General features: G+C 44.8%; 1 protein-coding gene across 3 annotated transcripts in view; it reads right to left on the bottom strand.

Moving 5' to 3' along the window:
* Positions 1 to 26,752, bottom strand: part of PTPRF (protein tyrosine phosphatase receptor type F) — a 422,531-nt gene extending 395,779 nt beyond the window's left edge. For 2 of the 3 annotated variants that reach the window (XM_090047883.1, XM_090047885.1), the window contains exon 1: positions 26,605 to 26,732. The gene's annotated coding sequence lies outside the window, so the exon portion shown is untranslated. Of the gene's footprint in view, positions 1 to 26,604 lie in introns of all 3 variants that reach the window. The other variant, XM_090047886.1, reaches the window with a different exon arrangement.
* Positions 26,753 to 27,072: the final 320 nt, after the last annotated feature.

Below are 27,072 nucleotides of genomic sequence, written 5' to 3'. Positions count from 1 at the left end.
TTAAATAATCAATTTGTTAAATGGTATTAGTTTTGGCATAGGCTGTACAAAATCCTAACAAGCTTTTGGTAGAAAACTTCCCAAATGCGAATTATTTCCTACTTAATTCTCTTAGCAGGCAGAGTGGGAGAGGGATTCCAGTTTCCACAGAAAAAAGCTGCAGCATATTAGTTGTAAAAGCACTGTGCTGGGTGTCACAAAGCTGTGCTCACCCCAGCACAGTACAGAGCAGGGGTAGGCAACCCCCAGCACGCATGCCAGTGTGGCATGCAAAGGCATTTTGTTTGGCAGGCACGCACACCTCAGGGTGGATGCAGGTAAGTGGCCAGGGCTGTGCTGGCACCAGGATCCGGCCCCTTGCAGCTCCACCGCCACCTGCCCCTAGCACACCGACATCTTATAATTCGAGGTTGTGGGTGTTTTTTTGGCACTCTGCCCAAAAACGTTGCTGACCCCTGGCATAGAGTAAAGACTTGTAGGGACAGAACTGCTGTTTTAATTCAGTCACAGATCCACAGACAGAAACTCAGGTGTTCAAATCCTGGCTCAGACCTAGATGCAAGCCTCGTTTGAGACAGTCACAAAATCCTGTGCCTCAGTTTCCTAGTGTGTAGGATAAGGACGCTTACTCCTCACCTGCAGTAGGCATTACAGAGATGAACAGTGAGGGTTACCTTCCAGGCTGTCCCTGTCCCCTCTCCAGTGGCACAAGCTGGCAGAGGGGAGATTCAGACTCGACATCAGGAGGTGCAACTTCACGGTCAGGGCAGCTAGGATCTGGAACCAACTTCCAAGGGAAGTGGTGCTGGCTCCTACCCTGGGGGCTTTAAGAGGAGGCTGGATGAACACCTTGCTGGGGTCGTTTGACGCCAGTACTCTTTCCTGCCGTGGCGGGGGGGTCGGACTTGATGATCTCCTCAGGTCCCTTCCAACCCGACCAACCATGAAACTATGTCAGCATGCCCTTGGCTCTAGCTAGCACTTTGAGCTCAACTTGCTATATACTTATGACTGAGCTTCAAAGTTTGAAGGCAGTTTTCTTCCTGTCTCTGGTGCACTCCAGTAACTGCCTCCAGGATTTTTAGAGGTTTAAATGAAATATTGCTGGTGGGGCAATACTTTGGGGTAGGCCGCTGGGAACATGTTAATTGGGTAATTCCTCCCAGATTAACAGAACATAACATTCTTGCTTACAAATCAATTAAAATGTTTTCCTTGAGCAGTATTTCATTGCCAAGCAAAGGGATATCAGATCTTAACATGTAGAATAAGACACAGGATACAGGAATGTGTCTTCAGGGACTTGACCCAATACTCACTGAAGTTAAATTCATCCATCGAGCCAATGGATGCTGGATCAGGGATAGAAGCAAAGTATTCCAATGTTACGATTTCTACAGAAGGTAAAACGTCTATCAAATAAACTGGAAGTAAGGATTTCTTAGGGTGATATCTTATCTCGGACAACTTCATCAGCATGTCTTGCATTCAAAAGCTTGTCTAACTCTCTCCCAGCAATGTAGTTGGTGCAGTAACAGATATCACCCTAAGAAACCCTTGCTTCTCGCATAATTCCTGGACCATCAAGGCTAGACACAGTTTGTCAGTTTGCAAAGCACCACTGCAAGTGCTAAATTGTCTTGCTACACCATTGCAAAAAAACCAAAACAAAACCCAAAACCCTAACAATGTACTGTGATACATTAAGAGTGTTGTATGCACATCACGGGAAGCAATTCCTCTTTGAATATTCTACTCAACACTGCAAAGACTTTATCCGAAGTACTGTATCCAGTTTTGGGAACTGCACTTCATGAAAGACGTTGATAAATTGGAAAGAGTCCAGAAGACAGCAAAAAAAATTATTAGAGATCTAGAAAATAAGACTTATGAGGAAAGGTTGGAAGCACTGGGATTATTGAGTCTAGCAACAAGATGACCAGGGGTAGGCATTTCATAGCAGTCTTCACATACAAAAAACATTGTTAATAAAGAATGTGGTGATCAATTGTTCGCCATGTCCACAGGGGACAGCAGAAGTAGTAATGGGCTTAAATTGCAGCAAGGGAGATTTAGCTTAGATATTGAGGAACTCTCCAGCTCTCAAAATGACAAAGCGCTGGAACAGACTACACAGAGATGGTGGAATCTCAGTTAGTGGCTTTTTTCTAATGTAAGATGGACTAGCCTTTGTCTGGAATGGTTTAGAAACAAGGGTTTTCTTGCTGATATCTTTTATTAGCTGTATAGTTGGAAGATGCTTTGTCAGATTTCAGGCACAATATAACTTGAAGAAACACTGGTGACCAAAAACTGATTTTTAAAATCTCTCCCAACTATACAGCTGGTCCAATAAAAGATATTACCAAAGAAACCCTTGCTTCTCACATACTTCCCGGACCATCAACACTCCAGCCCTACTATGGGATGGTTTAGACAAGGATGGCCCTGCCTTGGGTAGGCAATGGGACTTCTTGAGGTTTTCGTCCTATTTTTCTATTATTCCCATTTACCTGGCAGACACTGAAATGCACTCTCCTCTATGCACAGAGAGGCACAAACTGCCCAAACCTAGACAGGAAAATCTGAATAGGGAGCTGGGAGCAGGAGTGAGGCCCAGCTGCCAATGCCAAAAACACTGAGTCTCCAAATGAAGCAGCGCCAGATGTTGCCAAGTCAAACGCAAGAACTGCCCAGCTGGTATTGAAGGAATGATCTGCTCTTAGATTTCATAGACATTTGGCCTGGAAGGAACCTCGGAAGATCATCGAGTCCAGCCCCCTGCCCCAGGGGCAGGAATAGAGCTGGGGTCACCAGATCCCAGCAGATAAACGTCCAATTGATCATTCCAGCCTCTACTAGCAGAATGACTAGTCCTAAAGCACGGAGCTCTGTCGTCCAAAATGACTGTTAGTAACAACTATAGCACCTGATAACCAGAAAAATACCCACCCACTCTTTGAATCCTGCTGAGTCTCTTGGCCTCAACAACTTCCTGTGCAAATCAGGTCCACAGGCTATAACTACATATTATGTGAAGCATCCCCTTTCCACCAGTTTTGAATGCATTACTTTTGTTCGCTTGAGGTCCTTGTTCCTGATCTAACTTTTCTTGACAATTTATTATTTTAGACATTTATGTCCAATGAGTACTCACCTCTTTTTATAAAAAGAGCAATACTAATGTTCTTTATCACTCTTTAAGTATTTCTTTTTTCAGGCTCCAAATCATTTGTTGCCCTTTTCTGACCCCTCTTTTAAATTCTTTTCATTGGCTATATCACTTAATCAGCAGCATATTTTTTTTATTTTTTATAAATTGAGCTATTTCGACACAAACTGAAAACTGATTAAATGAAATGAACATATTTTGTTACTTTAAGAATTAGTCACAAATTATTCATTGAGCTACCAGTTACCTGCAAATTCTTCCATGCTGATAACATCCAAAAGTTACCCAGAGAGCAAATGTAAATAAGCAAAACTCGCTTGAATAGTTTAAATGCATAATCATAGCAGAGAAAGACTTTGCTTATACCCTTGGTTGCAATGCAGAGTCTAGAGGCATTTGAAGAAGCTATGCGCTGTTTGCATCACGCTGTGAATGTGCTTAGCCAAATGCTGTTTTTGTGGGAAAATGAAGAACTATGCAACCGGGCAAAGTTTCTCTTCTTGGAACAGTCTTTGTGACTAGCTGTTAAGAGATGCAAGCAACCTTTCGGGAGCAGCAAATAGTGACAATAATGGGGCACTGGTGCCCTGTGCTGGGAACACAGAAGCTGGAACTCCCTGGGTTTGAGCGTGACTAGCCATAGATGATAAGCAGCCATTTTGTAACATGGTCTTTATAAACCCACCTGAAGTCTAGCCCAAAACGAATGCTGCTTAGACCGCCACACTCTTCCTTCCAGTCCTCCTGCCCTCTCCTCTGCAGGATGCGCAAGGCAGATGTGGCAGCCTGGCTTCCAAAGAAGCGACCCGCTCCAGAAATAGAGCTCTGCTGAGTTCTTAAAGAGTACTTTTTTCCTTCTCACAGTTTTGCCCTAAAAAGGATGCCCCTTAATCATTATTAAACAAAGTTATGATCCGGTCCTTCCTCTCCTTGTATTAAGTGGAATGAATACAGGCAATCCTGCTTTAAGTCTGGGAGGATTTTGTGACTATCCTGATCAGCATCGTTTCAAAAAAATCCTGGGGAAAGTTCTTGCCTTCCACTACCGAACCTGGTTTTATAAACACTTCCTTCATGACCCACTTCACCTCAAATGCCAGTGGCCTAGTGCACCAATCTGTGCCCCGATTTCAGAATCCAGCCCTACAACACACGCATCAGGATCTAACCAAAACATGGTAAGGGGCAACCAGCAAGGGTTTATAGCAGACAGATCCTGCCCAACTAACCTGGTCTCTTTTTATGACCAGGTCACAAAGTGCATAGATGCAGGGGAGGAAGTAGATATTATTTACCCGGATTTTAAAAAGGCTTTTGACACAGTGTCGCACCCAGTTCTTACAAGCAAACTGAGTAGCTGTGATGTGGATTTTTTCATAGTAAGGTGGGTGAAAAAGTGGCTTATGGGACGCACCCAGAGAGTGGTGGTGGATGGGGCGGTTTCTCCCTGGAGGGATGTGGGCAGTGGTGTCCCCCAAGTCTCTGTCCATGGACCGGTACTGTTTAATACCTTCATCAGCAGTTTGGATGAAGGTGTTGAAAGCACCTTGTCCAAATTCGCAGATGACACCAAACTATGGGGCATAGAGAAGGCATTGGAGGGCAGGGAGCGAATTCAGGCAGATTTGGACAGACTGGGGAGGTGGGCAGATCAGAATAGGATGCAATTCAACAAGGATAAACGCAATCTGGGGAGAAAAACTCTCCAACACACCTATAGACTGGGGGTACCATTCCGAGTATCATGGCAGTGAAAGGGATCTCGGAGTCCTGGTAGATGCAAAAATGAACATGAGTCGCTGGTGCGACAAGGTAGTAAGCAAGGCTAACCACACTCTCTTGCAGCAGCGGGAGCATCATGAGCAGGTCCAGGGAAGTGATAATTCCCCTCTATGCAGCACTGGTCAGGCCACAGCTGGAGTACTGCATCCAGTTTTAGGTGCCGCACTTCAAGAGGGATGTGGATAACCTGCAAAAGGTTCAGAGGAGGGCTACTGACATGGTTGAGGGCCTGCAGATAAGATCCTATGAAGACAGACTGAGAGACCTGAATCTCTTCAGCCTCCGCAAGAGAAGGCTGCCTACAAACTCAAAGGGGGGGCCAACAGGGAATAGGGGACACACTGTTTACCAGGACGCCCCTCCGGGTTACCAGAAATAATGGCCACAAACTGAAGGAGAACAGACTTAGATTGGACATAAGGAAAAAATTCTTTACAGTAAGGGTTGCCAAAATACAGAATGAGCTTCCAAGGGGGGTGGTGCTTTCCCCTATCCTGGAGGTGTTCAAGAGGAGATTAGACAGGCATGTGGCTGGGGTTACCTAACCCCAGCGCTCTTTCCTGCCTGGAGCAGGGGGTCAGGCCCAATGACCTACCAGGTCCCTTCCGACTCTAGAAATCTATGAAATCAAGACATTTTAATGTAACCAAACATAGTCCTGACAAGTGTTATAGCACCTGATGTCTTCATTGCAGCTTTAAAATTCACTATTTTCCTAAAAAAAATAAATCACAAATTGTATGTGTCCTACCCATTAGTCATTTTTTTCCCTATAAATGACATAATAATGGAGTACATCCAAGGAAAAAGTCTAAAAAAAATAAGACTTGGAATTCAAATAATGTTGTTCAGTAAAGGTTAAGTAAGACTAGACTACCAGGCAGAAAACTGAAGAGAAGTTAGGTAGTTCATAGCATTGCCTAAGAATAAACATTTCTAGACTGTTCTTGTAGTCTTTTTTCTTTCCATTCAGTTTCAGTGAAATCAAGCCTTACTTCATAAACTTAGTTGAATATAAGCTGTTAAAATGTTCTGTAGCTAGTTAGACAAATTGATTTAACTACACTTTAAAGAAGAATGTCAAAGCTCTCTGAAAAATAAAAGCTAAGTTTGTAAAAGTCCAAACACTATATAACAGTTCAAAATTAGGCCATATAAATGCCCATAAAAATATAAATATCATTAACACAGCCCTGAAAAATCATGCTTCAGGGTTGGCAAATTTTCAAGATCTATTCACCTGCCCTTACTGAGGTGATGATGAAAAATCTAAATGACATTTTACTTTTTACTGGTCTGTCCAAAAAGTTACTCGTTGCAGACTAGCAGGCAAACAGTTTTGCCAGGCTCATTTGGAGTATTAAATCTTAAGGGTGAACCAAAGTGCGTTTTAAAACATATAAGGCAAGAAAACTGTCAGATCTTATTTGATTAACAAAATATTGTGACAGCCCTAATAGTCTAATACCCTTTAAGAGTAAATAGAAAAGTATTTTTTCTGCCAAGATCCAAGTGTGAGGTGTTTTTTCTACAAGAGCTGAACACTTAATAAAGACCACTCCCAGATCCTCCAGGCAGGCATCTCAGATATGCATACAGCATTTACAGCACAAGCTTCTTGGGGCTAAGAACATATCTACCCCCTCTCTCACCTTCCACAGTGGAATTTGCTAGTGCTTATCAAATAAATGGTAGGTCGCTGCCACTCAGAGCATATTAAGGTCTGCTGTCAGGAGACACAAGAGCCACAAAGTCAAGAGCCTGGAAAGTACATAAAAGAGAAAATGATTTGGTTTTGCAGCACCATTTCAAACGCAAATGTGCTTATTTGCAGATTTTGTACATATTCACACACTGTTAATGGTTCAGAATCTCAAGCAGCTCATTTTGTATATAAAAACCTTTCTTTTAACAAACTACTGACAGCTAGCCCTCACAAATACAAACAAAAGACTTCCAGATTACCCATCGCTAGCTAGGGTCACCATCCTTTCACTTACCCACCTACACAGAAACTGAAAGATAAGTTTAATTCCAGCTATAAATGTCACTCCACCTGAACTTTCCTAAAGGGCTGCCTTTTGGGATACTTTTCCCCTACTTTCTCAATCCCAAAATGCGTGCGTGCTCAGAAAATTGAGATATTGGCATCATATTTGTTTCGGAGTTGTCTCTGAACAGGAAATGGCTTTTGTGGGCCAGCGGAGGGGAAAAGAAAGTCACAAATTATAGAAGTCCGTTGCAGGCAATAACGCTGAACCAGGCAGGCATTCCTGAGAATTCACCAGGATGCAGAGAGCCCCCCAAATACACCACTTAATTGCTATTTACATACTTGGCCCCCCAATCAAGAGACCACTTCAGCCCATACTTCACTTCAAGTACATGCCAAGTACCACTGCAGTTAGCAACACTGCTTCCATGCTTTAGGTAGCAATGCAAGGAGCCACAGCTTGTGGAAAGGAGCTCTGTGCTCACGGACAAGACATGCTACCCCACAATCCACCCCTGAAGTGTAACAAGGCAGACAAGTCATAGCCGTGAAAAAAAGCTGTAGTTTCTGAGAAGCTAGACCCTAGTTCACCGAGTACCTTGAAACTCAAGATACAGCCCTGAAATTCGAAGGACACCATACTGCAAATTACACCATCGACAGCTCCTTCACAGCATGCATTTTCACAGCAGGCACAGCCCACCAGAGTAGAGTCACAGACTCAGTGAGCCAGGAGGGACCGGGACAGATCGAATCCGACCCCTTGCCATGGGCAGGAAGGAGCACTGGGGGTGGCAGGGGTCATAAGACCCCAGCCACGTGCCTGTCCAGTCTCCTCTTGAAGATTTCCAGGGAAGGTGAGAGCACCACCTCTCTGGGAAGCCTATTCCAGGCTCTGGCCACCCTCACAGTGAAATAGTTCTTCCTAATATCTAACCTAAACCTATCCTCCCTCAGCTTGTGGTCATTGTTCCTGGTGACTCCAAGGGGGGCCCTGGGGAACAGACTTTCCCCGAGTCCCTGCTGCTGGCCCCTGATAAGGTTGTAGGCAGCCACAAGATCCCCCCTCAGTCTCCTCTTGCAGAGACTGAAGAGATTCAGGTCCCTCAGCCTCTCCTCATAGGGTTGGCAACAGAGGCCCCCAACCATGCGAGTGGCCTCCTCTGGACCCTCTCCAGGTTCCCCACGTCCCTCTTGAAGTGCAGCGTGCAGGACTGGACACAGGACTCCAGCTGCGGCTGGACCGGTGCCGCATAGAGGGGGAGCAAGACCTCTCTGGACCTGTTAGCAATGCCCGTTGATACAGGACAGGGTGCAGTTGGCTCTGCCTATTGCTTAGTCGCACTAGCAGCTCATATTCATCCTCGAGTCAGCCCTGACTCCAAGATCCCTCTCTGCCTCTATGCTGCCAAGAGGGGCAGCCCCTAACCTATAGCCATCATGCTGGTTCCCTCTCCCCAGGTGCAGCACCCTGCACTTGTCCTTGTTGAACCGCACCCTGTTCTCATCCGCCCACTTCTCCAACCTACCCAGGTCTGCCTGGATGCGGTCCCTGCCTGGCGGTGTATTCGCTTTACTCCACAGCTTGGTGTCATCAGCCAGCTTGAACAGGGCGCTCTCCACACCCTCGTCCAGGTCACTAATGAAGATGTTGAACAGCACTGGCCCAAGGACCGAGCCCTGGGGGACTTCGCTGCCCACACCGCACCCCCAAGGGTAGTTAAGCCTTGACATAGTTAAACCTTGACGTAGCGAACACTGAAATAACTAGCTCCTACCTACATTCAACAGGGAGGGGAATCTTCAGCCAGCCAAGGGGGCATTGCTCGTAACTAAAGCCATCTTCGTGTCCAGGAGCACCAAAGAACTCAGAAAACCTTGCAAGTCATTGGGAAGCAGATGCCCTCACACAACTGTAACAACATACACTTGGTCACAACCTTTCCTCTGCCCACCATTATTGCACTTCTCACCTGCATTCAGAGTCCATAAGCTGCTGCCTGCATGTAGAAAGCAGCTCTCCAGCTGAGGATTCACCACCACGGAGGTCCTGCCCTGCTCCAACCTGACCTCCTTGAGGACACTCCAAAGCTGTCAGAAATCAATTGCAGCTGCTTGTGACAAGACAGTGAAACAGTCACTTCTGTACCACAGCCCTACCCCGGTACCTTTTTATGCAGCATCAAGTATTCAGAAGGTATTTTGCAATCGCAAATTATTTCATTTTTTAAAAATGTTTATGATATGAGAACCTGCAAGTTATGTCGGTCACAAAAGGCAATAATGAATAAAACTGAACCAAACATAAAAGATGGAATAAGTCTTTCTAATAGGAGAGTGCATGTAATAAGAAGCAGTTCTGGTCTCTTATCTCTCAAAGATTTGAAACCACACACACACAAAAAAAAAAAAAAATGAATAAGAAAGAGACAAGATCCCAGAGGAATCAGATTCCCTGCCTCTTTCAGTGAATTTCTAAAATTCTCTCTTTATGACCCAAAAATATAAATCACTTCTAAGCGAAAAATGTAAACTGAAGCTTTTCCACTCAATTCCTTTCATGTCTTTCCACTGCCTTGCCTGAGATCATGTGATCAGTTCTGACCTTTACAAATTCTCCTCTCTGCCTTGCTACAGCGTGTTATTCAGACTATCAAATTCATTTAGTGAAACTATCCTATTCTTTCACACTTGACTCTTTTTACAGACAAGCAGTTCATTTTCATGCAGACCCACTTTCAACTTCAAAAGGTTCCTCTGTATCTGAGCCTCTGATGTCCCTTGTTTAAAACACTTTCAAATAAAGAATCTGAAAAACATGGTAGCTGGAACTCAGAACCGGTGCCCATCCCCTCCCCCTGCAAAACCCCCGCCATCACTCGCAGCAGGGCTGCAAGCATCCATGCACAGGAATGTCCCCTGCGCGTGCATCCCCTGGTCTCACACCTGGCTCTCCTGGGCACAGCCAGCCAAGGTCACATGAGCAGCTCTGAAACCAGAGCCCGCAGCCACCAGGCTGGGCTGGCTTCCTGCAGTTACTTCCATGGGGACACCCGCTTTTACAATACCCCTTCCATGAATTTCTTCCTTTCTGGTTAGCTGCAGGTTGGCTGAAGTGAGACAATCCTTTTGCAAAAGCCTGGGAACAACAGAATCTGCAAGAAATGAGACAGGTGGCCAAAGAGTCGAGAGGGTCTTGCCTGTGGCAATTACGTATTCTGACCCAAGCAAAACCAATCTAAGCTCCTCGGCTAACGAGAACAGCAGTTTACTCGTTCAAACCCAACCACCACACTAGACACAAACATCAGGTCAGTGCTGTGTCAAAAACTATGCATTTCAATCCAGAAAAAACTCACTCTCTCTCATGTACTAATACATTAGACAAAGCAACAAAAATGTTGCCTATTTCAACAAGTCAAAACTATTTTTATTTCCTTTTCTAATTCCCAAGATAATCCCTTCTCTCCAAATCAGTGCACAGCAACACATGGCTATCCTCCTCTCACTGAATCAACATTTACAGACACCATGGCATGCATATTGTGCTCAAATGCTTCATCTGTAATTGTCAGCTTCTCCATTTTAGAGGCTTGTATTTCAGGCAGTGAATCACCTAAATCTCCTGGCCCATAAAAAACATTTATTACCCATTCAGAGATGCCTTAGCAATCATGCAGAACCAGTTTAATTTAATTAACAAGATTATACAGAATTATGCAAAGTGGCTAGGTGAAAAGACAAGGCAAAGAAAACTGCAAATTTTTCTTAAATTTTAAACACAGACAGAAAACAAGTTTTGCAGCAAACACCATTACAAGCATTACAGCATGGATACTATGGTTCAAAGGTCTTTTAATTCGAGATGGCCATCCTGTAGATGCAAGGCTCCCACTGCACTACCAACTTCCAAATTCTAAAGTTAGAAGACTTCAGAAACACTTGTACCTGATATTATGCCGATTCAAGTCTCATTCAGAAGTGTGGTATATGTGCTGTTATAATATATTTCTCATTACTTGTAATTTATGTCAACCTCTTGAGTTACCAGGAAATGGATTTTTTTAAGATTATTTCAATAGTTTTTCAGATTTTTGTATCATAAATTAAAAGCACCATTTCTTCAGTGAAGTCAAAATTAAGCATACTACAAATAAAATGTTCAAAGAAATCATTAGCTGAAAATAGTTTTATAGTAAAAATAAATGCTTGCCAAAGCATATTTATACATGTTCGTACAAATGAATATTATACATTTACTCCTATGTTTGATCATTTCCCAGCTATTAAAGAAAGCTAAATGAAAGTGACATTAATGTAAGTGAAACCTAACGCAAGTCCCTACTCATCTATATTTAAGTCCCTTTTAAAACCAACTTTTGAAGTGCTGTCTACTGTAAATCAAGGTGACATGCACAGAAAATCCCTCAAAGTTTCTTTTCTGGACTGTGCAGTTGTTTGCAAGAGGACAGTTGTTCCTTCAGGCACTGACTCCCTCCTCCAGTGGACACAACAGTCACATATTGTACTTCCTGCAACTGTGACTAAGTCCCACTGCACACATCACATGATTTTTCTACCCTCAAGTGCGATATAAAACATGCATTGCTCTCTCTAGGTACTCATATGGCCCTCATCATCAAGTCATGATTGCTGTGAGAATAACTGCTTTGAATTTCCTGATTTTATTGGCATAAAAGCTCAACTATATCACACAAGCTTGCAACCAAATAGCATGGTTTTTAACTTACTTTCTGGCTCATTCCTTGAAGCAAGCAATAATTTGCTTATGTTAATGCCGAGAACATGCTTATGCTATCACTACTCTATAATCCAACCAACCCAGTGGAATTACTCAGGAGAGTAATTGGTGTTAACCACGAGTAAGAAACTGCAAAATCCAGTTTGAGCAAGCTTCTCCAAATCTGGCCCACAGCTGTCTACTCCGCACCCGTCCCAAACACGCATGCACACCATTTCACCTCAGTGAGATGAGCAGAGCATGTCACACCAAGTGCCACTTGTGCTCAGTCGACTTTCAGAATATATGCTGGGCGGGCAAGGATGTGTGGCCGGCACATGACTCCCAGGGCAAAGGCAGCAGGGCTGAAAGCCTCGAGCCCACAGCAGGCAGTCCGCCACTACCCTTGCCCTGCTCAGTTTCGCTCCTAAAGTGTCCCCACGCTTAAAAATGGTGATGGCAACACTTGAAATAAAGCTCATTTGAAGAGTTTTAGTTCAAGCACTCTGGCTGCCATTCTTAAGTGCCAAGACACTGATCCCCTGGATAAGCTGCCCACGCTCCATCCCACTCCCTGCCCCAGACCCAGAGACCCATTCACTGACCCGGCTGGGAAGTGCCCCTAACCCTTGCCCTCACCATGGGTACCTCAATCTGGACCAACCCCTCTCCCCTCCCATGCCCCTTCCCCTGCACAGACCTACCTGTAGGGCACTGCTCTCCATATTGCCCAGCTGCATTCCTGAAAACGTGCATGTGTGCAGCTGTGCACATGTATGCGGAGTCCAGAGGCCCTGGCCAGAAGCCACATTATATTCACTGGCGACATTATTGGCTACACTGGCCAAAAAACTCCAATAGCCAATAATGCATATTTTCCTTTTATCAGTGCCAATCCAATATGCAACCAACATATAGGTGCACCTCTACCCAAATCAGTTCAGTCTGATACTACATCCATTCAGGTTTATCTTAAACTAGTTTCGGTCATTTCAAAAGTGGTTTATGTGCACTAAACTTCTGTTGCCTTATAAATTTGAACTGGTTTCCAGCTGCTTATACCGGTTTTGTGTAATTTCTGTCCCTAGCTCTTGTCTACAAACGTATTTTCAAATGGTGGCAGCAACCACATGAAATTTCAGGGAGGAGACAGGATGGAAAAAAAAAAAATCTAGCACAGACAGCTGGAAACAAACATCAGCTAAAATGTAGTTCTGTAACTTAGTTATAAAATTATCACCTTCTGTACCGCCTCCCCCCGAGCTCAGAAGTTTGTAAACCGACTCAACTTTAGCAGTATTTCACAGCCACACTTAAACATCTTTGGGCGCGTCTACATGAGACATTTACTGTACAATTGACTAATTAACATCTCGGTGTCTACACATGCCCTGTTAGGGTGCAGGAAACTAATAAACTTTGCAGAGGATAGTACTTGTAAATGCACGTATTACCCTGTTGAGGTGGGTCTGTGTGTGCGCGGAGCAGTGCACATGTAAACACCGACCCGCTAGCTGGGGCACAAGGGTGCTTCAGTGCGGGGGCTGCCCGCTGGCTAGCCCTGCCTGGAAGCACCCTCATACCGCAGGCAGCCCCTCTGCAGCTCACCGAGTCTAGGCGGAACAGCCTCAGGCTGGCAGGCTAACCCTTTGGGCCTCCTGCCAGCCAGGGCTGTTCGGACCCAGCACAACATGCTGTGGTTGGGGCGCACAGGTAAACAGTGTGCCCAGGAGCTTCCCAGGAGGAATAAATTGTGGAGCAATAAGCAATTACACTCCACAGTTTATTACTGCGCATTAATGGGATGTGTAGGCATGCCCCTTGAGTCTCCGAATCATAGGGTTGGAAAGGGCCATAAGGATCACCTGACCACTGTTTATCTAACCTGTTCTTGAAAACCTTCAATAAAGTTGATTCACCACATCCCTAGGCACTCTGTGCCACCGCCTCACTGATCAAACAGTAAAGAAGATCTTCCTGAGACCTAAATCAATTTTGCCTCTTCCTGAAGCCATGTCTTCTTGCCTTGCCCTCCTCTGCAGCTAGGGAGAAAAGTTGTTCTTTTTTCTTAATGGCAGCCCTTCAGATATTTGAAAACTGCTACACGCCCTCCTTTAAACTGTGTCATTAACAGAGTGCAGCGTCTTTATGTAGGCATGATATGATAAATTATTGCAATAATTCAAAAGAAGGGGTAAGAGAATAATTGATGCTTGAAAACCTTAATGCTGCACAAACATCCCTTTTAACTCACTGTACAGTTTCCTGTTGGTAGTTGACAAATAATGAATGCCACGAGAGACCACAGTAACAATATTTGGCAGGTACATAGCACTGCCCTGCCAACAACAGAGACATAGGCAAACTCTGGGTTTGACTGTGCTTAGGAACACGCAACAATGAGATTTCAGGATGTTTCAGGTTTATGGCTTGTGAGGGGAGAAAACATGAATTTGTCATGGTACAGCCACACAATTTCTTTTACTGAAACACACATTATCAACATTTGTATCAAAATACTGATGGTTTCTGAAGAGTGATCTATCAGAACTAAAATGGGATCATATGAAGCATGGATTTCTGCCTTCTTACAGCTGATATTGCAATTGGGCCACAAGTTGAGTGCTAAAGGTGGCCAACAACTTCCCAGCTCATTCCACCGCCCGTTACAAAACAGAGCTTAAAGAAAGAGGGCAGGTCTTCCAGAGATTTCATCAGTCTGGTGGCCAGTAAAACCAAACAGACATTTTAAAACATTAACGTGCTGGCAACAAGAATGGCCATTCAATAAAAAATTTTGGCCATGGGATTACGTAGCTTCAGAATAGTCATTCAGTTTGATTAAATGAAAAATACTTCTTTGAAATTGCTAAACATGACAAGTTAGAACCTCACTTAATTGATATCAGTGGTTCTCAACAATTTTAGACTCAAGGCACCTTTCAGAAAAATGCCATAAACTCTTAGTTTTTACTAGTTTTTTTGACTGCAGAAAAACAATTGGGCAATTCTTCCATTGCAAAAAACTCAGAAAGACCAAAACAGGTCAGAAAACTTTTAAAACTAGTTTTCTAATTTGAAATCTCTGGGTTCATCCTGTGAATCATATTTGTATGCCTAACAGTATTAACATTTGTGTGGCACTCTGCAGCACCCCTGAAAAGCTCTCAGGGCACCCCAAGGTGCCACAGCACTTTGATTGAGAATCACTGGTTTGTACCATTGTGGTTGTATAATCTGTTTGCCTGCGCTGGCTTTTCAAAATATTTCAGCCCAGTTTTGCAAATGTAAGACAATTTGCCAACCTAGGCACAAAGTCTAATGGCTCAGCTTTTACTTTGCTGACTATAACACCTAAAAAAGCAATGGTAATAACCCAAGGCAGACAAGGTTCTTTGGGTGAATCTGATAACTTTTATTAGACCAACTTAAATAGTTGGGGAAAAATTTTTAGCAAGCTTTCAGGTTTAAAAACCGTTCGTCAGACTGAGGAAATCTCTGCAGCTGGTGTGTACTCTTCCTGGATGGAATGAATAGTAATACTCCCTCGGTCATCTTCCAGCAATATCTGTGACTTTGCTCAGATAGTCAGCGCAACATGCAGTGTGCAGTTCCAGTCTGGGTGTTCAAAACAAGACAAGAGCTCATGATCACAGTAGCATTTGGCAAAAAACAGTTCAAAACTAAGCCCTCCTGCCAAATCAAGCATGGCTCACTGAGTTGCAAGGGTGATCATCCAAATACTGCATTAACCCACCTGAACTGCAGCACTTGTGAACAATCAGGTTAACTGCCACATCTCCAAGGGACTGCTCCTTATTTACCCTTTTTCCGTGGATCAGTATTTGAATTGATTTAAGTAGTGAGGAAATGTGATTATTCACACACAAACCAACAAAAATGGAGCATGCATCACATCCAGACTTTTAACCATCAGTAATAGAAAAAAAAAATCATCATTTTGCTTTATACTGATATGAATGAACCATTTCCAACATGAAATAAAATACTACACACTGAGATACTATCGAGTATCAACAATATTTACACCAGCCCTGGGAAATTTAACTGAAGTCGTGGAACCTTCCATAGAATCCTTGCTGTGGGATGTAAATGAGCATGATAAAGGAAACGCAAATGGACAATAGCTGTTTTTTGCACTTAACAAAGCTAATCATTTAAAATTACTTGAATAAAAACATATCAGTCCACACTACAACTAAGTGGCTGTAGAAATTGGTTTTTAAAAAGTGTGTGAAAAGAAATGAAAATAAATCTAGGATTAAAACATAGCTTAATTTAACCCATTTCTAATATTGTTTGTGTCTATTACCCAAGAACGTATGTGCTGAGTTTCAGCCTGATAAGAACTTAAGTCTGGTAATAAAGCCTTCAAAAATTGATTTTTAAAAATAATAAATATCCCCATTATTCCCCATACCTGCGACTACAGACCTTACTGAAGGGGTATGCAGAAGCACTATGATAACGGCAGAACTGACAAGTGACCCTTAGTTAGAGTGGTGCTTATGAGCTGCTATCATAAATCAATATTGATTCTGCACAATTTTGTTATAAAAATAAAACTATGAAATTCCCTCATGCCCAAATGCCAAACAGACAAAACTCAGACCAAGGTTGTTGGGTTTTTTTTAAATTTCTTTCTAAAGGCATGTAATGGATTCCAAGAATGAAGTTGCACTAAGTGTTCACTGAACCAGGTAATTTTTAATAGATTCCTGAAGAGAGCTTATTTTACCTTTTTATATCACTTGGAGACCTTAGAATGACAATCTGATTCAACAGAAAAGGGAGTCCTTTATGTAAGAACCACAAAAAAGAACAGTTAAGTTCACAAAACTTTTTGGGGGACAGAAAATCAGGTGAAATGTGAACTCCAATAAACACAAAGATTTTCTCAATTGCTTTAAAATGTCACAGAAAACATATAGATGTTCAGGCTCCTACTCCAACTCATGGTGCTTTACGTAAAGCGCCATGAGTTCTAGAGCATTTCCCCCAAGCCAAGAGATGTTTGCCTGTTCGGGGGTGGGGGGGGCGGAAAAAATCAAGCTGCCTCATGAGCCAAGGAGCTGCCCCTGTCCCCAGCCCTGCACCCCCCTCCATCTCTGGGGCTGTCACAGCAGGGAGGGAGTAGGAAGGGATGGCCAAGCCAGAAGCAGCTAGCTGCTCCTTTCATGAGCTGCCGGCTTAAACTGAGGGTGGATCGGAGCCCCTCCACCTCACAGGCTTGACTACCCCAGTACTCCAGCTGGGGGGCTGTGGAGCTCCAATCCACCACCCCCTTTCAGGCCAGACAAGCCAGCAGCTCATGAAAGAAGCAGCTCACTGCTGTTGTCTTGCCCCTCCCTCTTCCCCCTTCCCTGCCTGATGACAACAGTCCCACGAAGAATTAACACAAGTTCCCTAAGGCACTCCAAAACAAAGCACCTTCATCTAATACCTCAGGTAAGGAGGGTTAAATTTTTGCACAATCAGCCATTTTAAAAGTGCTCTGCAGCCATGCACATGTGTCATGGCATGGCTGTAGGGCACTTTCAGGGGCCCAATCACACAAAAAATGTAACTTCTGTCCGCATCCACAAGAACAAAGAGCCTTGAGCTAATGCGAGACACGGACAAATCACCTGTATGTCAAAACTAGTCAGCCCAGCTACTCCCATTCTAGCTGCAGAAGGGTAGATGGTGGAGTGGGCTAACATATTTAGCTCTTCACACCTGAATTCAAAACCTGATTGTGGTATAAATTAGATTTGTTTTGAGGTGTCAGACTAGTTTGTTCATGTTATAGTGACTGCCAGTAACACTCAGCCTTAGACCTTGAAACATGGCAGGCTACCAACATCTAAGCCCTATAGCATTTTTCCTGGAAAATGGACTCTTCCAACTGTGCTATTAAAAAAATGCTTACCTGCACCTTTCAGGAACGATGTGCTAGGATGCTTGAACACTGCTGCATTTAAGCCAGAGCAGCCAGGGTTTTATCTCAGGACAAGGCTAAGATGGACAGCAAGTCTCCAACTGGTCAGAAACAGAGCAAAGCTTCAGCAGCTCTAGCTGTTCAGGCACTTCCATGAGTTCCTACTCTGACATCAATATCGCCCAACAGTTTATGACAAACCGTACGCAGTTCAATCACATGAAATAAATATATCACTTAGCAGCAGCTCTCCGGCTCTGAGCCATGAACCCTCTGCAGTCAAGGGAGCCCTCCCCAGCAGCCCACAGAGCCAGGCACTTTCAGAAGCAGCAGGGAACTGGCAGAGGAGTCAGTCCACAGAACTCTCTCCTGAAGCGGTCACAGAAGAGAAGAGTTAGAGAAGTGCTGCCCTAACAAGCAAGAGAAACTACAAAGACAGGAGCTGAACTCCATTCAAGCCCTCCTCCACACAGAAAAAGACCTTGAACTGCAGTCATTAGGAAAAACATCTGGTAGGCTGCTTTGATTTTCAACATTAGTCATTGGACAGAAACAAAACATCATTATTTTTCTCCCGAAGAAGCAAATAATTGCAAATTCACTTCTATGTATAACCTGTCATTTATCACCTCATCAATGACTGCTTGAGTCTGATGGAATTAAACACTCAAGTCAGGCAGTTTTTGTTAAAAGCAATAATTACATTATTACCGGAATATACAATTAGGTAATGAAAAACAAAAACGAGACTGTCTAGCAATATTTTATCCACTCTTACAGAAATATTACCGGACTGGAAACATGCATTATAATAATAATACAAAACACTTCCACCAAAAGTATAGCTGCTTCTAATTTAAAACTTCAGCCAAAGGCAAAATACATCAGTGATTAGCATTATAGTGTTTATTTTAATTACACTGTGCAATTAGAATCCAACGGGCCATCTCACAGAAAACCAATAATTTCACAACAACAAGCTCCAATCAGAAAGTTCGCCCCTCCTCTGTTGACCAGCTCTAGCATCACGGGGGCATGACAAACAGCCCAACTGAAAGGTATGCATTTTTTATCACAACTAAATACAACACAAGATTCTTCAGTGATGCAAATAAATATAAAGAAGAAAAAAGCAGGGAAGAGCGGTATAGCTCTGACCTGATCACTACAGGAAGTATACATATATCAGTGACAAGAACCCATTAGTCTCTGAAGTTTGATGAGAAAACCCACCTACAATTCAGATCAATATTTACAAACATTTTCCCTAATTTGACTGCTGGCACAAATGATCTATTGCTTTACAGCACCTTGGCACGTGCTCAGTCCCACGTACAGCACCGATGACCAGTACTTCCACCTGCCCTGAACAGCTCGTGACATGAGCAAGCAGGAAAGAACAGAGTCTTTGCCAGGTATCTGAAAGCTCTCACATTTATCCTCCCTGTTAGCAAAGCACTGGTCTCCAAGCCCAGGACCAGGCTATTTTTAAACAGTCCATCTAGGTTCTTCATAGCAGCTGTGAAAAACAATAAACAGTGTTTGGGGGTGGGGGGGGGAACTATGGCTTTAGAAAGGCACCAAACATCAGAACTTCAATAGGCACTCAGGCAGACTGCTGCTTATTACCACATTACACTGGAACTTGCTTTTATTCCACCCAGCCAAACTTAACCTTACTCCCTAATGGCTGCAACAGTATTAGGCAAGGTTATAAACACTATGGAAGCAAAATGTTATATACTTCAGTAACAAACTAAAAGCTTTAACTGCACAGGGTAGCAACAGCCCAACCTAACAACAACACTTTGTACCGATAACGATTTAATAACGTTATCACCAAAGCATGTGTCATGCCCTTATGTATATGGGTTGGACAAAGGTGAAAAAACGTTCCACAAGTGTGGCCTAGCAGTAGCCCTTGGCGACAAAGATGAGTGAGCCAGAGACAACAGAAGCAGAAACAACTAGGATATCAAACAGGCAGGATGTCTACACCTCCATGCAGAGCATGACTCCAGCTCTCGGCCACATGAAGGAAATCGGAACCAAGGCTTGCTTCAGCGTGGTCCAAAATACCTGCTGCAACAGAAAATTTAAGTTGGCTTCAGCCGGAGGTCAGGACAGGAAGATGATGCTTTTCACTCCTGGCTTCTGCCACCCCTGCTCCGATACCTGATCCATACACCACAGCCCCCCCCATACACACCACGATAGCTTCATGTTTACCTGGACTGCCTGCTTTTGGCTCCAGCTGTAAGCAGGAAGCAACTACCTCCACTCTGTAATACTGTATCTTAAATCTGTTAGATTGGTTTAAATTAATAGCCTGGACTGATCCTTGCGTTTGGGTTATCAGCCTTCACACCAGGAAGACTTTGCTTCAAAGGTAATAGCAAGCATCACAGCCAATGAATAAAACCAGTCAGAAGAGCAACCATTTTAGAAGCAGAATTCAGTCTACTGAATAGGTCTATGGAAGGGACAGTCAGCTTTTTTCCAAAAGTTTACAGCTTTTATCTTAACAGCAAGAGATATAGGAAATCTAAATCCATACCCTTACAAATCTCCAGAAATACTTGTTTCCTTGGGTTTAATTCTTTGTATCTAACCTGCAGTAATTGAAAGCTATCCATGAAGGAGATTAGAGCAAGGGAACCAAAGCTCAGCAATCAAATTCTCCACGGAGGGAGAAAAATGAACATGCTTTACAGGAAGATACATGTCTCAAGTCAACCACCAATATTTAACAAACTCACCTTCTGAGTCTAAACAGGTGTTCAAAAAATGCATGCCTCAATCTTGGCTTAAAAAGAATTAAACAATGGATCATCTTATACTGGCAATATATTTTTTAAAAATGTAATTTAATTTACTGACCTGGAAGCATTTGGACATCTTGAGTAGCCCCAATACACTCAAGGGGACCATCTATATGCATTAAATTATTTCTCTCTCTACATGCTTGCAGTTTTAAGGAGCTAATTTTTGCTTTTCATTCTTTTTTTACCTTTTCCATTAAACTCAGCTTAGATAACACAAATAGCCTCCCCCATTTCAGGTTTGTTCCCTACCAGCCTCTGGTCAATGCCACTCTGAACATCTGTTCCTGCCCTTATCCATTACAAACACTACAATGTAAATGTATTTAGATTTTTAAAACTTTCCCTTTGCTTTTTTTAAAATAAAAAATACTTATGTTGTTCTTGGATTCTGCAAAACATACCCTTTGTGCCACATTTAACCTACTGGGAAAAAAAAATTGAGAAACTGCAACTATTTCACAATTGAAATTATAGGCATCACGCCAAGGAAAGAAATTCTCTCAGTAGACCAAAATCTAGTTCCCCCTATGGCAATAACCCAGGACTTAATGAGAGCAAAACACAAAACAAACAAATAAACCCCAACAACTTGACAAACACATCTTTGCATCACATTTCACCCGAAAGGTTTAACACCGGGTTGTACAACCACCACCATTCTTTGTCTGTCTTCAGCACAAAAGACCCCAAAGCTCTCTACCCACTATGTATTAAACCATACATCATAAGAGACAGGCACTAGGTTATCCTTTCACTTCATACCTCCCAGGTCTACTTACTGTCAGATTACAATAAATCTACAAACTTTCTCCAGGCTCATCCAAAACTTTAAAAAATAATACATCTGACAAAACTGACATAAATCCCAGAGTCAACCCCCCCCCACACACACCCCTTCAAACTTCCTCACATAGCAAGACACTTCTCACCTTAACCCCACAAACGCCTGTGTTAATTAACAAAATGCCTTACCAGCATGCTTCTAAATATAACATTGGCTTACACAGGCCAAATGGGAGGAAAGCGCATTCAAAAATCAAGTGTCCTCCATTGATAACTTCCTGCCACAGAGGTGCAAGCTCAGTGATCCCAGCTGAGGCACTACTGAGGGAGTAGTGAGACAAAACACAAAACAGCTAACAGTAGGGACACAAGCAGCTGCACTAGCTACAAAGCAGACATGGAGCTCAAGTTTATCACTTGGACATGCATGTAAGGAAACCCAAGCAGCTCAGCGCTGAACCCTCCACTTACAAAGCAGGGGGGCAGGGGATGGAAAAAGGCCTGCTGCATGAGGACAAGATTCTTCCTTTCAGTGAGTACTTCTGTGTTTTGATTAAATTAGCCATAAACAAGTGATGGAAAAATGCTGCCACATCTCCAACCTTATGCTTTTTCCTCTGCTCAGTTTAATCCAACAACTCCAAATTATGGCCCCTATACCAGACAAAAGAATTCCTCTCCTCCTTAGTAAGTCTTGAAGAAAGTACTTGCTGACTTACCAGCTGCAAGTTTTTAGCCAACAAATCTTTGACAGATCATACTCAAGAGGTTTATATAACTGTTGAAGACCAAGAGCCAGAACAAGACCACCCTGTTCCCTTCCCGGAGGATTGCTCCATCCATTCTTCTGCTGCATGAAGAGTTGCATTGAACAAAAATATCAGAAGGCTGCTCCTGCTAGCAGGAATCAGAACTCGTGGTAGAGGTGATCTCTTTTGTTAAACCAACTAGGTATTTGCAAAAAAAAGTTCTTTATTTGCAAGATTTCAGGCACACACACCCTTCTTCAGGGACAGGGGAATGCAAAGATTGTAAAAGTTCTCCTAAGTGGAGAAATTAGGTAGTACTAGTTCCTGCTAGTACTAACTTCACCAGTTCTGCCCTCAACCAGGGTTTCAATGCTTATGTTCATTGCTTTTGAGTGGATAATGACAGCAAAGCTGACAGCTTCAGAGCCCATAACCCACCATCTCAACAATTTAACTCTCTCTACCGAAGACCTCCACAGAAAAGAAAGTCCCTAGGCTGTAAGTCGTTTCAGTGGGCACAGACTGCCTTCATTCCCTCCGTAAAGCAGCATGCGCATCCAGAGGTGTATACAAACATTAAGCAGAGGCAAACATTCCTCCACTCCTGAGGCTTCAAGAAGTCATAGGAAAACAATCTCCAGTCGCTCCAAGAACGCAGCAGAATTTGCTGGAATTGGCCATGATGCAGTGGGAGGCAGGGAGTGGTTCCAATGCCTTCTACACGTCCCAGAACGGGGCTGAGAAGATGGAAGTGGAGAGAAGAAAGGATGGGAAAAAGGACAGGATGTCCAGGGACAGTGTGGAAGACAAGGGGGAGCTCAGAGCTTGCTAATGTCCCCCCACTGGGACAGACCTCCTGATGGCTCTAACTGACGTGCTGATGAGAAGCGCAGGCACATGTAGCCTGCCTGGGATTCTCAGAGGGACGCTACTGCTTGCCATCAGTCTTTCCTTCTGGCCTCCAGGCCAGTAATCGGGTTTCTGGCTAGAACCTATTGCACACTTATAAGATTTGCACGTTTACGTGTGATCTCAGCAGAGCAATGGGGGAGGGCCACCACCTTACAAATGCAACACTCGCTGCTGCTCCACCCGTAGCCTGAAGTCAGTCTTCCATACTGCACAGCAACCTCACATCCAAGCTGCTCGCCAAGTATCACTGCTAGGTCTTTTTTCTGAGCATCTTTTTAGAAAAAAAAAAATATATATATATACACACAACCGATTCCTCTTCTCACCATTTTGGGGTTAATTCCACTATATGTCGGCAGCACTGCCATTAAAACAGGACGAACACTAGAAATAAATCAACAAGGACTAGAAGAATAAAACCTCCTCCAATGGAGAAGAGTTCTCTCTCCTTTAATCCACAATTATTATACCCTTCTCCTGTTGCACAGCATCAGACATTCATTTTGGTGATGACTCGAGTCACAAAGATTGTAGATGCCTGAGCTTATTATCTTGGTTAGTATGCCAAATAAAAAAGAAAAATATTTACAGAGATGCATTTTGATGCCACAGAAAACATGTCTACTGACAAAGAAAATATGCAATTTAAAGCATGTGTATAGATCACTTTTGATGTAATGGTTGATCCTTAAGTTTTAGGCCTTGCGGTGTGTGCTTCCTGACACTTTTCTTACAAAAATGCTGCAGTTCTTTCCAAGAGAGGAAATTCTAGTTAGCTACCTTCCCACAAAATTACAAGTTTCTACTGGAAAGTAAGTGTATAGTCTGGAATTGAACACACAAGTTTGTGGATGTGAAATTTGCTTCCATAGGCAAAACGGGCTAATCTGAAAAAAATTCAGTGCATTTAAGAAGTCCCCACAGACCACATTAAAGGTGTACATAAAATAATGGACTGAACAGTATCACAACTAAGGTCTCACAGAGAAATGTCCCCAGATCATCAAGAATGACCTAACTATAAGGTACCTTCTGAAGCTGCATGTAAAGCAAATTGTAATGTATAAACTACCACACAAATTACCGAATGCAGAGGGATGTAATGACCATGTTTTAGGCAAAGTAGATGAGTAATTTTAGTCTGCTATATGCTACACATCAGCATTTCCCTTACCATCTTTGAACCAGCCTTTTTAAGTTGCATAATGGAAATAAGTAGTTTAACTCTTAGCCCTGGATTCTAAAAGGCACTTAAAAAAAAAAAACAAACCGTGAAATTGTAATGCAGAGGTTTGTCCTTAATAACGTACTAACAAGGCCAGATAAAAACTGCTGCCTGGTGGCGTTTAGCTGATCCAAAAGAAAAAAAAAAAAAAAAAAAAGGAAACCTTCATGGGTTTGTAAGTTTACAATCCCATAAGACACAAGTCAAAACTTTTTTTTGTTATCATGCATGCCAGGCCAGGTTTTGCAATTTGATAAACAATAATGCTTTTGTTTAAACTCGTTACTATGCTTCTTCCTATCAGCTGCCTGTAGCCTCTAAACATCAAATAACATTTCTATTGAACAGAGGTCTTCTGAACCACCTGAACACTAGTCTGAGGGGCTCTACAGTCCCCCCTGGTCTGAGTGGGGAAACCCACCCTTAATTAGAACATTCCTTATTTAGGATTCAAGAACATAAGGAACAAACAGGCAGCAACATTTTTTTTAGACTATTTATACAGTGACTTCTATAAGAAACGTTTTGTGGTAGAAGTAATACTTAAATTGAGATCTATGGCTGAACGTTATCACAAGGATTGCACTTACTTGACAGTCTGCTATTAGCCAACTCCATTATCGCTATTTGCAGTTTTTAAATGTACAGATTCAGAAGCAACTGTACAAAGCCTCCATTACAAGTGGATTTATAGAAAGCCACAGCCACAGCAATAATCATCCTCATTAAGCATCTCTTCCCACAGCCCTGCATTATGTGGACTCAAAGAGGAAAACATTTCTTCTCCGTTACCCACAAGCTTAGATCCTTCTCCTTCCTAATCACCAGCTCAGATAACTGTTGTTGGCAGCAGCACAGGAGCTGCTCACATTTTCCCAAAAGCAGTATGATAAGCAAGAAAGAAATTAAAAATACCTGTATGCCTCTCAATCCGGTTGCATAAAGAGACCAGCACAGGAAGATTTCTCCTTTGATTCCCTAACAACTGACATTTTCACTCGCAGCAAGCATGAGAATAAGACAACACAGCCATGGTTTCTACTACTTTGCTCAGAGCCACGTCTTTCCAAGACATATTTATGGCCAGGCGCGTATAAAGAGAAGGGCAGATGGCAATATTGGTAACTAAGCTGAATTATAAAAGCCTGCCAAGCATAACTGGTGCACAAACTCTTCAGACATACATGGTTTTAACCCCTTTGCATGTATGTTCATGGTGCATCATACTCCAGCCACTAGCTGCACGCCGAAACACAGATCCCTGGAGGCGAGGAGTGAAAGGCACCCGACTAGAAACGCAGTGTGAGATGACCACCTCCCTCCCACACTTCAGATGACGGGGTTCAGCTGTTCGGCCGTCGTGACACAGCTCATACTTCTTGCTTACGAAGTTCAGTTTGCCGAGCGCACCGGGATAAATCACAGCAAGGTCTCAGACCCGCAGCCAAGCACCATGGCAGAAGTAATAAAACCAGGATTAAACTACACGGCCTCCCACCATAAAACCGCTCTCGTAAGCCAGGCATTTTCCATACGACCATAGGGAGGGCCGCACACTTTACTTAAAAAGCTGCTCAAACCCACAGCGGCAGCCTTTGAACGCTTGCCCTAGCGAGCAGCCGCGGAGACAAATCGCCCACAGGGCAGGTGCTGGGTAATCTGAAATTAAATTTGTCATCTCTCTAACATTTACTTTGAGAAATGAACAAAGGTGATTATGCGTTTGTTCGCCTTCCCTGCTCACGGTAACCGCCTTCGGAGATTTCCAAAACAGCAAATATTCAGCAGAACTCACACTGGAGGCTCGGCTTATCCAGTTACCTCCACAATACATCGCTCCTTACCGCTCATTTCCGTACTTGACAGGAGCATTTTATTTGATATCGACGGTGCCACTCCATGTGGTGACATCCGTCCTGTCGCTAAAGCGCACGGGACCGCGGAGACGGCGGTGCCCGAGGGCGGCCTCCCCCGCGCCGGCCCCGAGAGCCAAGCGCTTCCCGCCGGCCCCGCACGAGGCTGCCCGCGCCCGCGTCTCGGGCCCTTCGCGCGGGCATCAAGTCCCGGGAACTTACCCCCGGGAGCGCGGCGCGAGCGCGCTGCAAACTCCGCCGGGGCTCGGCCCCGCCGCTCCGGGGACTCCCCTGCCCGCCCCGGCGGCGCCGCCCAGCCACCAACAGGTCGAGAGCGGCGCCCCGACTGCCCGTCACGGGCCTCGCCCGCCCGCCCGCCCGGCCCCGCGGGCTGCTGCGCCGGGCCGGGGAGCGGCGCCCCCGGCCCGCGGCCATGGCGCCTCCCGCGCCGCGCCCAGGTGAGGCCGCCCCGACACCGACATCGCCCGCCCGCCCGCCCGGGGAGCTGGGGCTCGGCGAGCCCGCCACACGCCCCGCACGGCCCCGCGAGGAGGCGAGGGGAGAGCACCTGCCGCCCCGGCTCAACAGGCGGCGGCGTTGGAGCGCTCCCGGGCGGGCGGGCACTCACCGCGGCGGGGCGGGCGGGGGGCCGCATGCTGCCTCCGGGCGCCGAGCCGCGCCGCGCCGCTTTTCTTCACTCCGCTCCGGTGCGAGCCGCGCCGCGCCGCGCCGCGCCGCTCCTCCTGCCGCCGCCGCGGGGCCGCGCACTGCGCGCGCCCGCCGGACCGCCCCCGCCGGGGCCGCGCGCGCGCGCCCGCCCCCGCCGGCCCCGGCACGCCCGCCCCGCTCCGCCGCCTCGCCCCCCCGGGCTCGCCCCCGCCCGCGCCGCTCCAGCCCTCACGGCTGCCCCGCAGGCCCAGGCCGGGAGCGCGCCCGCCTCCCCCCGCGCGGGGCCCGGGCCGGCCGCACGTGCCGGGGCCGGGGCCGGCAGGGCGAGGCCCCTCTGCCAGCCCAGGCCCTGGCCTGCGCGGTGCCGGGCTCCTTCCGGCCCCACTCGCGGGCTCGTGCCCTGCCCCGACCCAGACCCTCGCCCCCC

Source organism: Crocodylus siamensis, chromosome 5, assembly GCF_052110815.1.
Source record: "Crocodylus siamensis isolate JL-2025a chromosome 5, ASM5211081v1, whole genome shotgun sequence".
NCBI lineage: Eukaryota > Metazoa > Chordata > Crocodylia > Crocodylidae > Crocodylus > Crocodylus siamensis.
This window is presented reverse-complemented; position numbering and strand designations above follow the sequence as displayed.